The 15,533-nt window shown below is 37.0% G+C and overlaps 1 protein-coding gene across 1 annotated transcript in view; it reads right to left on the bottom strand.

The window, feature by feature from the left end:
* The window catches only part of LOC110154356 (PH and SEC7 domain-containing protein 1-like), a 60,665-nt gene extending 57,242 nt beyond the window's left edge, over positions 1-3,423 (bottom strand). Inside the window, exon 1 of the mRNA XM_055150284.1 lies at positions 3,294-3,423. The gene's annotated coding sequence lies outside the window, so the exon portion shown is untranslated. The remainder of the gene's footprint in view (positions 1-3,293) is intronic.
* Between the last annotated feature and the right edge of the window lie 12,110 nt (positions 3,424-15,533).

Raw genomic sequence — 15,533 nt, 5'->3', positions numbered from 1 at the left:
AAATAATTTGTTACCCATGGCCTGTAGGCTACAGGATGTGATTTGCCGAAAAACCAGAGGGAGGTTATTTTATAAGAGTCTAAGCAATATCAGTGGAGTTGCATTATTCGTTATGAGGTCCTTGTCCCCACCAGATAATAGTTAATAATTTAGCAAAAGACCCTATAAATCGGACTCCAAATATACGTGCGAACTAATTCCAGAACGTTAAAACATTTTATAAACTACACTACACACAATCTTATTTAATCAATATTTTCTGTTCTAGAGAGGAGCTGCACTAAAAAAAGAAAAAACTCTCTGGTCCGGTTTGGATAAAAGTGGAGGTGACGTACTTCCTCATCTATAAAAGTGGAGGTCAAGTGTTTTCAGTCTAGAGTGGAGCTCCACACTAAAACAGACATTCTAACTGTGAGTGGGCTTGCCTCTCCACAGATTTCACCTGTAACTTGGGTTGGTTTGATCTCCATGCAGATAGAAAGGTTTAATACTATACGGTGAAACATTCCAGATGTAGCAATAACATCTCCATGGAAAAAAACATCTGATGGACCCTTCACCAGAAAAGTTACACAAGGCATCTTTAATGAGGGACGAGGGATGGACACTTTGTAACATGAGCTGTCCCTCGCTGCGTTACTTCCTTATTGATCATAGTAATTATTGATTTCCTATGGCTAATACACATCACACAGCGAGCACCAGATGATGTAATACACACACAGTTAAAACCCGCTATGCCCTCACTCACTTCCACTGTACCTTATCATTAACCACCAAGAAATAGAGGAAGGAACAAAAGAGCTAGTGTCAAAGTGATATTTTGCTGTTAAAAAAAAAACACATTTGATCAGGAGGGAAAAAAAAGCTTTTACTTTTCACAGTGATTAGACAAAAGAGGAGAGCAGTCTGACTCATAGAGAGACACAGTGAGACCAAAGGATGCTCATGAAAAGATGGGATGCCCCCGCCCTCCTCCTCTTTCGAGTTTCCTACATTTGGTGCATGAGTGATTGAGAATGGCCCATAAAGACATAAAGATATCAGGAGGATCCAATCATATGAAAGTGGATTTAAGACTAGTCCTGAGCTTGTGTATTATTATATTATCGGCTAGAAATGATATGTAAAATTACAGAAAATTATAAATGTTTTGAAGATGATAAATCTGAATGTCAGGTTTATCTTGAAGTTATACGATAAACAATAATACTGAAACTCATTTATTCCACTGACACAAAAACCCAAGAGCAGATTTAAACCACAAAAAATTATTCTAAATGCACAATATTAAACAGCAGAATGAAACAGTTTTGCATCTGTAATGAGTCAGAAGTGACTCATTCAAACTTTTATGGCTTATGTCTTGTCATATTACCAAATAATAGCCACAAATTCCCAAGAAGTGCAAAGATAAATATTGATCTTAAAAATATATAGTTCAATTTTTTGTTGATATAGTAATTATGACAGGCCTAGTGTCATTCATAATGAATTCTTAAAATGCTGCCAATGATGACTAAAATTTAACTGGAACAAGCTGTTGTTGTTGTTGTTGTTGTTATTGTTGTTGTTGTTGTTGTCTTTTCACATATGTAGTATGTTTTGGTAGATTTCTAGCCTGATTCATCAGCTGGTTTCACTTCATAGAAACTGTTTGACCTCACAGCATTGGAATTTGTTCTCTTGATGGTAGGCAGGTACTTTTTTCATTTAACCAATCGCTGCTTTTTGGTTGTGATGTATGTAATGCTTTTCCCAAATTCTGTAGGAAGAAGGGCAATAACGTCTTTCCCCTTGATACAATTCATCAAACTTTCTCTCTATTCTGGCTTTAAATCCTCGATCTCAGAAATCGTTGCCAACACAGAATGTATGGCTCTTCACTGATTGGCTGGTGCCCGGACTCACACTTCTGGGGTTCTTGCAAACCGTCTAGTGCATTCAGATTCCTGACCTAATCGCTGGAGAGAAATGAAATTGAGCGGAGTCACTAGGTGGCACCAGCCTGGCTAGTAAATTTCTGTTGGATTGCTAAAATGAAAAAAAACAGCTACAAAATGTCATGGCAATACATTTTGAGCTTTTTAATGGGGCATATTAAAGCACACATAAAATCAAGTTTGAAAGGTAGGATAATATCAGATAGGATCATTTTAATCAGAGCCATTATTGCTGTTCAATAAATTAATTATAATGACATTTTACACCATATTCTTATCACATCTGTGTGCTGACAGAGCAAAGTACACGCATATGTAGGACACTCCACTGTATTTAGCTACACATTTGTCCTGCTTCCTCATATTCTGCACCGTTACTATTTAAAAAACTGAAGAATAATTTCAATTCTCATTTACTGTTCTCAGTCAGACAGTCAATCACTTCTATAGTATCCGTTGCATATTTTACAATTTCAAACCAGTTTTGCCAGTAACAATCAATCAGTGGTAACTACATTACAAGCCACCTATACAACACTCCACTCTTCTTATTACCTCTGCTCTATCTGAAGCTGTAGATCTGCTTTAAAACTGGTCACATGACTTTGTTTACTGCAGATGACACATATAAAACTGGGTTCTACATGTGCCGACATTCCCCCCCACAATATCCACAGAGATACATTTTCTAATACACTTGTGCAATCATATTCCCATTCAAAATTGTACACATTACCTCATAGTGTTGCTTCACCACAACACGCTATTGTCTTGATTAAATTACAGTTAAATATAACCCTCCATGTGTCATCAATCATAGCATTTTTTTATACATTCTTATTAAAATTCAGCCATAACTTTAGCTTGCAAAATAAATACTAAACAACTCAAAATAATAATATGAACATAATAATATCATGTAAGAATACATTTCAACAGTAATAAATGCTAAAACATTACACAGTTTGAACCAACAAACAGTAAAATATGAAAATTAAGCTTAAGTCGTCATTTGTCATCAGTGTAATATAGACCTATGTACTATGTCCCACCTATCCATACACTATAAATCAATGAAATAGGATGCAAAAAACACATTTTCATCCCTGCCTTCACTGTGCAACCTGCTCCAGACCAGTACAGAAGCACATGGACCTATTAGCTTTTGTATCAGATGTACAACAGCTAAAAATAGATGGATAAGGCACCTGCAATAGTGTTGGATGAAACTACTACGTTACATTCATACCAACCCATTGTACATTCACGCTAGACCTTGATCATAGTTGTCAATGCTGAAAACACCTATAGCATTTTTCACACTTTATATCTAAATGTTTCTGCACTTACCTCTCCTCCCTTCGCTGCTGCCAAATCCATACACCATTCACACCTCCCACTCGTTCTCTTTTCATGTCTTTCCTACTTTCTCTCATCCTTCGCTCCCTGCTCCCCAGTGAAGGAGCTATACGCAGTGCTGCTCCCTCTCTTCGCAGACCTGTCCGACCAGTGCACCCAGCCTGCAAGGCCCTCCCTTTTCTACCACAGCAGCCACTTATCACACAAGCGTCCTCTGAAGCCCCGCCCCCCTGCCCCCCCTCACCTCCTGCCTCCTGCACATGCTGCTGAGTCAGTGTAGTGGAGTAGTGAGGGACAGGCAGGCAGCTTTAATAGGGTATTGCTTTAATGCGCCTGGTGCTGGTACATTGCCTAGTGTTTATACTGAAAACAGTGAATGAGAGTTGACACGGGAGCTGGACTTTGTGAGGTTGTGATACTAAATGTCAGGCATGTGCGAACCACACCCCCCAAACAGTACAGTATTATGCAAATTCAAAGGCTAAATGTGCTGGCTTCACAAGAAAGTGAAGTTTGGCTTTAAATAAGGAAATATCAATGCTAAGGATGTAACAGTAACCGAAATATTGTGAAATCGTATCGTCAAAGTTCTCACAATGATATCGTGGACCATCACTATATATCGAATTATAAGTCTCTTTGCTTAAATGAAGAGTTATGGTGCAGCAACAGCTAAAAAAAGACAGAGGGAACTACATAGACCATGATCCTTTGCTCTATTTCAGTGCAGACTACATGAAGAAATAACAGTTCTAAGCACTTTTAAGTCTTAGTTCTTTGGATTAAGTCTTGTCAAGGCATTTTAAGAGGAAAAGTAGCATATTCACAGTTCTGCGTCCGCAAAATATCGCAATAAATATCGTACCATGAGGTTCATAACATGACGATATCATGAGACTTGGATATCATTACACCCCTAATCAATACTAAAGACAATAAAGGAAAACTAAATTAAAGGGTTCATATTATGCTCTTTTCTTGTGTGCGCTATAATGTTCATTTCTTATTAAAACCATCACTGGAGATGTTTGTTTCATTCACACATGTTTAATACAGAAACCATGCATATTTAGGGTGAGTTACTCTCTCAAAGTGACTCTGTTCCACCTTATGATGTCATGTGGTAATACAGGAAGTGCTCAACTGTGTTTTTAAACTGTATACACCTTCACTAGAATCCTGGAATTGACCATCTCTACTAAAACTAAATACAAAAGGTTAACTACATGACATGTTGAGATCTGGAGATGTAGACAGACTAATAAACCTGTTTGAGCATGTTTTTAATGAGGTAACATGATTGCAACATGGCTTAAAGCTCATCAGAATACATTTTGTGTAATATAGGACCTTTAAATAAACTTGTTGGAAAAGGTCAGGGTGGATCAACAAAGTAGTCATTCTTTTGTATTAGTAGAATGAGTCAAAGGCCAATAACAATATGCGAGATCTATAATTAGGGGTGTAACAATATCCAAGTCATGATACGATATTGCCAGGGTATGAACCTCACAGTACGATATTTATTGCAATATCATGGGAAAGCTCCCGATATGGCGAGGAGGCTTCCAATTAGGGATGTAACAATATCCAAATCTCTCAGTACGATATTTTCACAATATACGTCTCATGGTATGATATTTATTGCAATATTTTGTGAAGGCTATCAAAACTGTTAATATGCTACTTTTTCCTCTTAAAATACCTCGACAAGACTTAATCCAAACAACTAAGAGTTAAAAATGCTTAGAACTGTTATTTCTTCATGTAGTCGACACTGAAATGATGCAAAGGATCATGGTCTATGTAGTTCCCTCTGTCTTTTTTTAGCAATTGCTGCACTGTAACTCTTCATTTAAGCAGAGACTTGTAATTCGATATATTGTGATGGTCCACGATATCATTGTGTGAACTTTGACTATACGATATCACAATGTTATGGTTATTGTTAGATCCCTATCTATAATATATCTGATACAGTTTTAGCATTTGTTCTTCTTGTACATTCCCGCTACAACAAAGAAACATCTCCAATATAGACTCACATTTTGTTTTATTGTACCTGTTTTAAATATTGTGGATTGTTTTTGTTGCTAATGCTTGGAAGTGCCACTCATGAATAAGATGAGCCACTGCTTCAAATCCAGTTCTGTAACTTTTCTATTGTTATATAGGTGACGAAGAATTTCCTGTGAAGTGCACCATTACCCCTTACTTACTGAAATGAAACAACGTAGAGCAACTTGATCTCAAAGTACAGACAGCTTTTCATCATCTCCATAATATTTCTGCATATTTCAATCGCAAAATACCTACACATTTATTTGTAAGAGTTCACCCGTACAATTTCTTTTCAAATTGTAGCCTTAGTAATTTAGTATGAACCATCATTTATAAGATCCTTGAAATGAAACAATGTAGAACAACTTGTTCTCAAAGTACAGGCAGGTTTACATCCTCTCCATAATATTTTTGCATATTTCAATGGCAAAATACCTTCTCATTTATAGAAGAATTCAACCACAACTTCTTTTCAGTCTTTAGCCTTAGTAATTTAGTATGAACCATCAGTGACCTACACCAACAGTGTAGCAGTGGTCTCCAACCTTTTATCCACCACGTACCGGTCTTATATCTGACAATATTGTGCGGACAGGACGGGGTTGTTTTAGACCTGTTTTAGACCCTGTTTTAGACCCTGTTTTAGACCCTGTTTTAGACCCTGTTTTAGTCCTGTTTTAGACCTGTTATTAGTCTTGGTTTAATCCAGGTTTAGACCTGGTTTAGTCCTGTTTTACACCTGTTTTAGATATGTTTTAGTCCTGGTTTAGACCTGGTTTAGTCCTGTTTTACACCTGTTTTAGACATGTTTTAGTACTGGTTAAGTCCTGGTTTAGACCTGGTTTAGTTCTGTTTTACACCTGTTTTAGACATGTTTTAGTCCTGGTTTAGACCTGGTTTAGACCTGGTTTAGACCTGGTTTAGTCCTGGTTTAGACCTGGTTTAGTCCTGTTTTACACCTGTTTTAGACATGTTTTAGTCCTGGTTTAGACCTGGTTTAGACCTGGTTTAGTCCTGGTTAAGTCCTGGTTTAAACCTGGTTTAGACCTGGTTTAGTCCTGGTTTAGACCAGGTTTAGACCTGGTTTAGTCCTGTTTTACACCTGTTTTAGACATGTTTTAGTCCTGGTTAAGTCCTGGTTTAGACCTGGTTTAGACCTGGTTTAGTCCTGGTTAAGTCCTGGTTTAAACCTGTTTTACACCTGTTTTAGTCCTGGTTTAGTCCTGGTTTCGTTCTGGTTTTGAGGTGCGGCCCGCAATAACATACGGTAGGGGGGACAGTCCACATGGGGTACAGGTTCCAAATGATCCACGGCCCAGTACTGGTCCCCGGCCTGGGGGTTGCAGATCCCTGATGTAGAACAACTTGATCTCTATGTACAGGCAGCTTTACGCCCTCTTTATAACATTTCTATATATTTCAATGGAAAATTACCTTCTCATTTGTGTGCAAGATTTCAGTCATGGTACAGTTTCTTTTAAGTCTGTAACCCTTTCGTAACTTAGTATGAACTATCACTTATAAGACCCCTCCCAGTGCATCATATTACAGTGGCATGATTATGAGTGAGGCAGGCTTGGTGAATATAAAGTTCGATAGAATGGCTCGCCCCCACAGACGAGCACAGAGGCTTGTCAATAAAAGTCAGCCCCTGCATAACTCTGCTGCTTAATAGAGCATGAGGACAGTACTTATATTAGACAAACAGAATGCACGAAATAAACAGAGACAATAACTTAAAGGTGCAATGCAAAACTTTTCTGGTGGAGGGTCCGTCAAATGTTTGTCTTCACGGAGATATTATTGCTTTCTTGGGAATGTTTCACCCCATGATAATTAACATTTCTATCTTTATGGACACCAGACCAAGATACAAAATATAATTAAATAAATGTAAATTAGAGCTGTTTAATGTCATACTATGGATCATTTCAGGCAGAGTGTGACGTGTCCATAGAAACAAGCAGATGATGGACACTCAAACAAGTTGCATAATGCATCTTTAGGCAATATCAGGCTTATAATAAATTGCCATTGGATTAGTGTGATTTGTATATTTGATAGAGCTGCAAATTAACTGCAGTCAAATTAAAAATGCCTACAATCATCATTGTAGTTGCAGTGTCTGAAATTAGGTAATACAATGTTGTCTGCAGGAAATATCTGGTTAGCCAGGCTGGCACCACTAGTGCCTCCATTTCATTTCTCTCCAGTGATTATGTCAGGAATCTAAATACAATAGACTGTTTGCAAAACCCCCGGAAGTGCGAGTCCGGGCACCAGCCAATCAGTGAAGAGCTGTATATTCTGAGTTGGCAACGATTCCCAAGATTGAGGATTTAAAGCAACAAAGAGAATGCTTGTTGAATTTTATCATGGGGAAAGACATTAATGCCCTTCTTCCTACGGGATTTGGGAAAAGCTTAATATACCAGTTAGCCCTATTAGTGACGCATTACATATGTCACGACCAAATAGCAATGATTGGTTAAAGAAAGTACCCGCCTACCGCCAAGCAAACAAATCCTTAGCTGCGAGGTCAGACAGTTTTCACAAAGTGAAACCAGCTGATGAATCAGGCTAATATCCGGTCCCCATGAGGCCTAATGTATTTTTGACCCCAAACATCTTCTGAGATGCATGCAGTTCTTCTTTCTGTCTTTTCTTATTTCATCAAAATCTAATCACAATTGAATATCAGTTAAAGGTCCTATATTACACTTTTTTTTTCCTCTTGTGAGCTTTAAGCCATGTTAGAATCTTGTTACTGCTTAAAAACAGACCTGGAGTTGTGTTTTGTTTTATTCACACATGTTTGAGTAAACCCGCATTATTATTCTGTCTATATTTCCAAAGCTCAAAATGTACTGTTCTACCTTGTGGTGTTGTGAAGCATTAGTTTTCAAGTTAACAGCTACATTTTACCTTTTGTTCAGTAAAGATTGGCAATTCCAGGGCTGAAATTATCCAAATGATTCTAGTGAATATGTATGGAGTTTCAAAACACAGTGCACACTTCCTGTATTATCACATTGCACATTTTTTCTGTGTGAGTGAAGAACTCAGCCTAAATATGCAGGGTTTGTGTGATTGAAACAAAGCACAACTCCAGATATGTTAATGTTGAGGAAACAACATTACAACATAGATCAGAAAATATCGTAATATGGGCCCTTTAAAGTTAAATCATGTTTACAGATATGCTGAGCTGTAATATTTCACATGTGAACAGAAGCTGACCTGTCGATGTGCAGGATGTAATTCAAGTCTGCAGACCTTGTTCAACATCCTTGACATTTCTCTTAATCTGTCCGTCTCTCCGGTTTCCTGCCTCTAATGCACTCGCCTTAATAAAAAAACATCAAGTCATTAGCTAATAGCACTGTTATATGAAGAAACACAGCCCCAAGCCAGACACTGTATAGCTAATGTACTGTATGTTTAATCCAATTTAGTCTGATCTCACAGAATACTGTATGTGGCAAGTAATGTTTCACTCACTTATTTTAATGTTTTAAATTATATAGAGATTTTAAAATATGCGTTTCTTGTATTGTGACCGGGCATTTGAGGATACAAGAAAAGTGTTTGATGTATATTGTATATGACCTTTATATGTGGAAACATGAGAGGGGAGGGAAAGGAAAAGCTCCCTCTCAAATTAAATATTTAGCACATTTAAAAGTAAACCGTTTTTATTGAGTAGAAAATACAAATTAACATATGAGTAGAAAATACAAATTAACATACAAAATCGCTCCCCGAGTGTATAGTGAAATTATAAAAAAGTGAAAGAATTCAGACTGAACATCTTGAGAGGTCAAAGGTCAAATCCTCACAGACGTAAACAGATAGAAAGATAGTGATGGTTTATACAACAGTAACAAAAGCAAAGCAAATGGTTGTTTTAGTGCTACAGAACCTCAAAATTATTCACACCTAAAATAACTATACCCCTTGCATGTTTGAATAAAGACTAGTGAATCAGAGCTAAACAGTATTGCATGTTGTCTAATGGGTATTTTATTTCCTGGCTTCGTATTGTACTGTATATGATGAATATTTGGTGCATTGTCATGAGCTGAACCCCTCTCGTTTACCAGAGCAGATGGAGCTAAAATTATTCACCTTGTTGTCTCGAGGGTCACAGATGTAGAAAAAAAGATTCCCATTATGTGAGGATTAGATTAAAATATTAATGAGAAACCTGCATATATTGGATTTAATTCCCTCATAGCCTAAGGTGAAATGCATCAATACCATCATTGAAATTTGAGTAAAAATTGACTGTCAAACATCAATACAGCACATGTACAAGTTATAATTTGTGCACACTTTATTGGGCAAGGGATTTAAGTCAGATGCCCATCCAAAGAAGCATGTGGTTTGGAGCAGAGTTCAGATTTTGGAGGAATAAATTGGACAAATTTCAGTTTTTAATTGATTAAAAGAATACCCCATTTACACTCACGAAATTAATAGTAGCCTTTTTATTTGTTAACAAAAACAAATAAATAAAATACAACTGAAAATTGTGAATGATATAATGAAAACAAAACCAACCCTACAAACTTTTAAATTAATCCGTGCATTGGACTAGTATAAAAATAACACTTGCTCATCCTTTGTAGCGGGATTATTTTCACTCCCAAACTAAACACCTATAATATGTGCCAGATTATGTCACTTTTCCTAAACAGATCCTGATTTATGAGCATGATCCCGGGACACGTCAGGACTTTCTTTAATCGCCACAAATCGTGTGCGGAGCAGCAGTTTGTCTGAGTGAGTTTGGCCCCAGTGTCTGAGAGGTGCTGATCCTCATCCGATTTACAACAGCAGATAAACCACGGCCTTCACTTTCTCCTCTCTCACCCTAAACAGCACTCGCCAAATCGCAAACACCACAACAGACAGATGAAAACATAACAATGAATTAGACCATTGAAACATATACATTCGATTACTTAACTTATTGAATTAAATCTGCTCATTGTGGCTTGAACAATTGTAGTAAATACCAACATTTTAAAGCTAGAGATGTTGCCATGTTTGTCATAACTCGTCTGCTTCAGTGCACACCATCACTGGAAAGAATCTCCAAGGATCACCTCAGTTTGGCTTTGCTCCTTTTCCCCTTCTCTTCTTCTTTCAGCAACCTCAAAAACTGACTTTCTTTTGCGGCAAATTGCTCCTAGATTATTGTCTTACATTGCAACAAACTTTATGCTAACTGCAAGGAAGCTACAGTTCCAAAAAGCTACTAAGAACTGCTGCGTTGGGCGATTTAACAGCATCTTGCATCTGTGGAATGCGTGAGAAATGTATGTAAACCACGTAATGCCAGTGCACAAGCAAGTCAGTTACTCTAGAAACGTAGGGAGTTTGATTGATAACCTAGCAGCCAATAGATAACGAGGTAGCCTCTTTATCCACTGACTAATGTTTAGCTGGCCCCACCACATCTACAATTAATGGATTTTCATTCTCTTTTTTTGGTCATCATAATTACAAAACTGCTGCATTTCTATAATGCTATCATGGACAATTTGAAACAAAAAAAAATCCAAACATACATCTCCTTACAACCTTTAAATTAAAGATGAACTATGAAACTACTTCTCTCCATGCAGACGCTCTGCGAGAGTTAAGGATAATGTCATCACTCATTCTTTGCTTCTGGGTCCAATGGAATTCCCATCTCATTCACTGTAATGCAACTTAGGCAGATTCTGACCTGCTCCAGGGCTTTTGAAAAGTGCAATTTTAAAACTTTAAACGGCACAAAAGTAATGCGTTGCAATATCTTTGAAAATTGTTAATATTGAGCAAAAACAACTTGATATACAGAGAAGAGAGAGGAGCAGCTTCATAAGTGAAAAGGCAGAAACTCTCCAGAAACTCCAGCAGCAGCAAGTACAACCTATAGTTACATAAAGAACAATAAGAAGGAAGCACAGGCCATGTAAAACAAGTGCAGAGTTAATGAGATGAGACAGTCTCTTAGTACTTTCAGATTGAATTTACAAGCACTTAAAGAGATCAACTCAAGTTCATTTCCAGTCTTTTTGCAACATGCCCCAGCGGAGAAGACAGAAGCCCTTGAATGTGAAGAGCATTGATCTTTTGAAAGCAAATTACCATTAACACTTGAAGACAGCAGTCCTGTATACGTATGTACAAGATATGATCAGTATCAGTCAGTAAGCATATATGGGACTAAGGTTGTCAAAAGTATTGAAAATCAAATACTAATTGATACTAAAGCCAGTATCAGAACTAGATTTGAGCAGGTATTGATACCAAAAAAGTCTCGATCACAGGACAGAATTTAACCATTTAGAAATAGCTTTAGAATGATCTTGAGCTGTATCAGAACAAGTCTAAGACCACATAGACAAGTATAGACCCATGGACCACTGTGGAACCTACCTGAATGACTGAGGGATTACATAGATATAAGAACAAGAATTTTCAAAGGATTGTCCAAATAATTTTTTTATTATCATCGAAGTATCAAGTCTATAGCCAGGCTGGCGCCACCTAGTGCCTCTGCTCTCTCCAGTGACTAAGTCAGGAATCGGAAAACACTAGACGGTTTGCAAGAACCCTGGAAGTTGTAGACTGTACACCGGCCAATCAGTGAAGAGCTGTTAAGCACCTGTCTGGGTCACTTTTGTGGTTCAGCACAACAGTAAACAAAGCAGTCGAGATGGATGTAGAGGAAGCCATACATTCTGTGTTGGCAACGATTCTCGAAATCAAGGATTTAAAGCCGGAACACAGAGAATGTATGGTGAATTTTGTCAAGGGGAAAGATGTTATTGCCCTTCTTCCTACGGGATTTGGTGCATTACATACGTCACGACCAAATAGCAGCAATTGGTTGAATAAAAAAGTACCTGCATACCATTGAGCAAACTAAATGTAATGCTTTGAGGTCAGACGGTTTCCACAAAGTGAGACTGGCTGATGAATCAGGCTATCGAGTCTATTCCTTAGTGTTAAAATCCAGTTTAAAATTTGAGTATTATGATAGTAAATTAAATTATCCAAATGATTCTAGTGAAGGTGTATGGAGTTTAAAAGCACAGTGGAGCACTTCTTGTATTACCACATGACATCACAAGGCTGAACAGTGTTTTCTGTGTGAAAGAAGAGCTCAGAGTAAATATGCAGGCTCTGTGTGTTAAATATGTGTGAATGAAACAAAACACAACTCCAGGTATGTTTTTGAAGGGGAAACAACATTATAACATAGATGAGAAAATAGCATAATGTGGCCATTTGTTTGTCCATACCAGATATTTAGTAGCATGGTTGTGGTTAGGCTGTTGGACTTTTAAGGTGAAACAGGTGACTTTCTCCACACTGCACCAAACGCATGATGCCAGCTTTTCCTCTCCTCCTCTTCAGAGTCAGCAGTCCTGAAGCAGAGGGACAGACCCAAGGGCAGACCCACTCTCCGCCACCACAGCATGGAAACTCTCAGGTCTATTTCAGACAAATAACATTAGGCACAATCTGATTATGTTTGGTTAATGGCCTTCACCAGCGCGCTCTTAATTTGAGAGCACTACAGGGGCAGACAATGACACGCTTTGATCAATGGGAATTTAAAAATAAACGTTTTCATGTGGTTAAGACTTGGTTTCAGAGCTTATTCTTTCAAAATCTTTTTAGCCACTGACAAATTGAAAATGGGCATATTAAATAATATATCAAGCTAAAAATGATTCATGCATGTTGTGTTGAAAATGAATTGTGTGAACTGGGTGAAATTATAGCATCCTGGACATCCTTGGTATAAGCTGTAAATTTCTTAATTGTTGTCTTTTGTGTACCTTTGTTGAGATGTGTTGAGATATATGTTATTTGTTTTTGTTTTGTTTTTATAATATATGTTTTCCGGTGAAATTACGCTTATTATAAGATTGGGGACTCTTTAGGGGACTAGATTGGTTTGGTCTTTCTTCCAAATATAGACATTCATTGGAAATTTGAACAAAAATTGATATTTATAACAAATTTCTGCAACAAAACTTTGGCCCAAAACCCCCACTGTAAAACGGATTCTAATACTCCAGTTAGGACCAAGTTCTCAGCTCAAGAATTACAGAAGGGTCTCTGTCAGTTTGCCCACAAGCTTTGATGGGTCATAGAGAAACTGCCCCAAGGTCAAATAGAAATTGTAACATCTCATAATCTGATGAGTGAGGTATCCATTACTGTTGCCACTTTAACAGGACATGAAGCAAAACAAAAAATCAATCACTGGCAAAGCATTGTGTCCAAACAGCAGATGAACCTCTGCACAGGGTCTGAACATGGATGTAACTGACTAAGGAAACTCTAGTTCACTGCGAAAAGCAATATCAAGGTACATTAAAGTGACTCAAATAAAGAACATTTCACTTGAGTAGATTCAAATTAAACAAGTAAAATTATCCACCAATAAATAAATAAATGGGCTTTGTATTTCTTAATCCAAGCAACATTGGATTTTGTTTCTTATTTTAAGAGCAAAGAGTTATTTTTTTTATCTTGCAAAATGTACTAGTATAAATATGGTGTATTTTAAGTACAAAAAGTCTTGTTCCACTGGTAGATCATTTTACTTGTTAAGTGAAACTGACTCACATCATGATAAAACTTCTTTAATTCAAGCCATTTTAATTGGTTAGATTTTAGTTTTTGAAGTGTTGTAATAAAGACAAAACATTCTCAAAACTATTAAGTATCTCTCAACATATCTGACCCCAAAAAGATATTTATACAGAGAAGTTCTCGTACATTAGATATTTGTAAAAATAGAGAGACAACTGACAATTCCCTTAAAAAAAATCTACTAGTAATATAGTACCTGTTTAAACTTGTACTTTAAGAAAAAAGACGTATTTTGCAAAGACTTTTAGAACTATCAAAGCATCAAATATTGTGATTTTAATAAAGATTTTAAGTGTTTCAATTGATTTCTTAATTTTCTTGCTGGTTTTGTGTATTTGTGTATTCAGTTTGCTCAAAGTTGGGACATTAATTCAAATAAGATGTGCTAAAAATAAGCCATTTCAGCAAGTCTATAACCACAAAGAAAAGTACTTTTTACTTTTTAGTCCAGATTTAAAACATAGTGGAGTAGAAAATACAAATACCTGCTCTCAACTCAACTGTACTGAAGTACTGAAGTAAAGTATCCACTGTAAAAATTTCTTACAGATACTGAAAAATTCTACTTAAGTATAGTACTTTTACTTTTGTACTTCATTACCTTCCAGCACTGCTTACAGCCCTAGCTACTGTATGACCAAACTTGTTACGCATAAAACAAGAAAGCAAGCAAGAATTGTCCAACAGATTTCATTAATCACACAACGAACCAGGCCACTGCAAACGCTCCATCTGCATCTCAGCCAACATAGAGTGAAAAAACACAGATTGGATATAGCTGTAGCAGGACTCTCATTTAAAATAAGGGGAGAATGCGTGGCACATACACACACCGGCAGATTGTAAATGCTAATACGCAGCCATGATCACACAAGCTCACTCCTATCCAAACGCTACAAGGCCCTTTTCATTGCCAGCGCTCTCACCTCTTCACCACCCACCACCACACCTCCAAAACTTGGCTTCCAACACAACATTTGCTATGAAGGGAGAAAATATAGGCCTGCCATACATGCTCTAGTCTAGATAGGTCTCCACTGACGTTTTTAAAGGTCCTATATTACAAAGAACTGACTCTTGTGAGCTTTAAGGCGTTAAAATGCTGTTAATTCATCAAAAACATACCCAGAGTTGTGTTTTGGTTCATTCACACATATTTGAGTAATCCTTTATTATTAGTCAGTCTACATCAGTGTTTCCCAAACTTTTTTCTCTGAGGACCCATATTTTAAAAGTCACAAACCTTCACGACCCAAGTCAATAGACATTATTGGCAAATCACAAAATAAAGGTGGATTTGACCATTACTGAACATTTTATTGTTGACTGAGTGATTGTGTCTCTCTGAACAATTAGTATTACTCAAGTTTTAAGCAATGAAAAACAGTCATTGAAGCAGCAATAAAAGGATCCATAAGTCGAATATTTAGACATTAAATGTAGCCCATTTCTTTTCAACATTCAATTGAATCCAGCAATATTTGAACAAAATAGTCCATAAAA

Source organism: Boleophthalmus pectinirostris, unplaced genomic scaffold (genome assembly GCF_026225935.1).
Source record: "Boleophthalmus pectinirostris isolate CB_2022bp ecotype Guang Dong unplaced genomic scaffold, ASM2622593v1 HiC_scaffold_14, whole genome shotgun sequence".
NCBI lineage: Eukaryota > Metazoa > Chordata > Actinopteri > Gobiiformes > Gobiidae > Boleophthalmus > Boleophthalmus pectinirostris.
The sequence above is the reverse complement of the archived record's forward strand: the minus strand, read 5'-3'. Positions and strand labels throughout refer to the sequence as shown.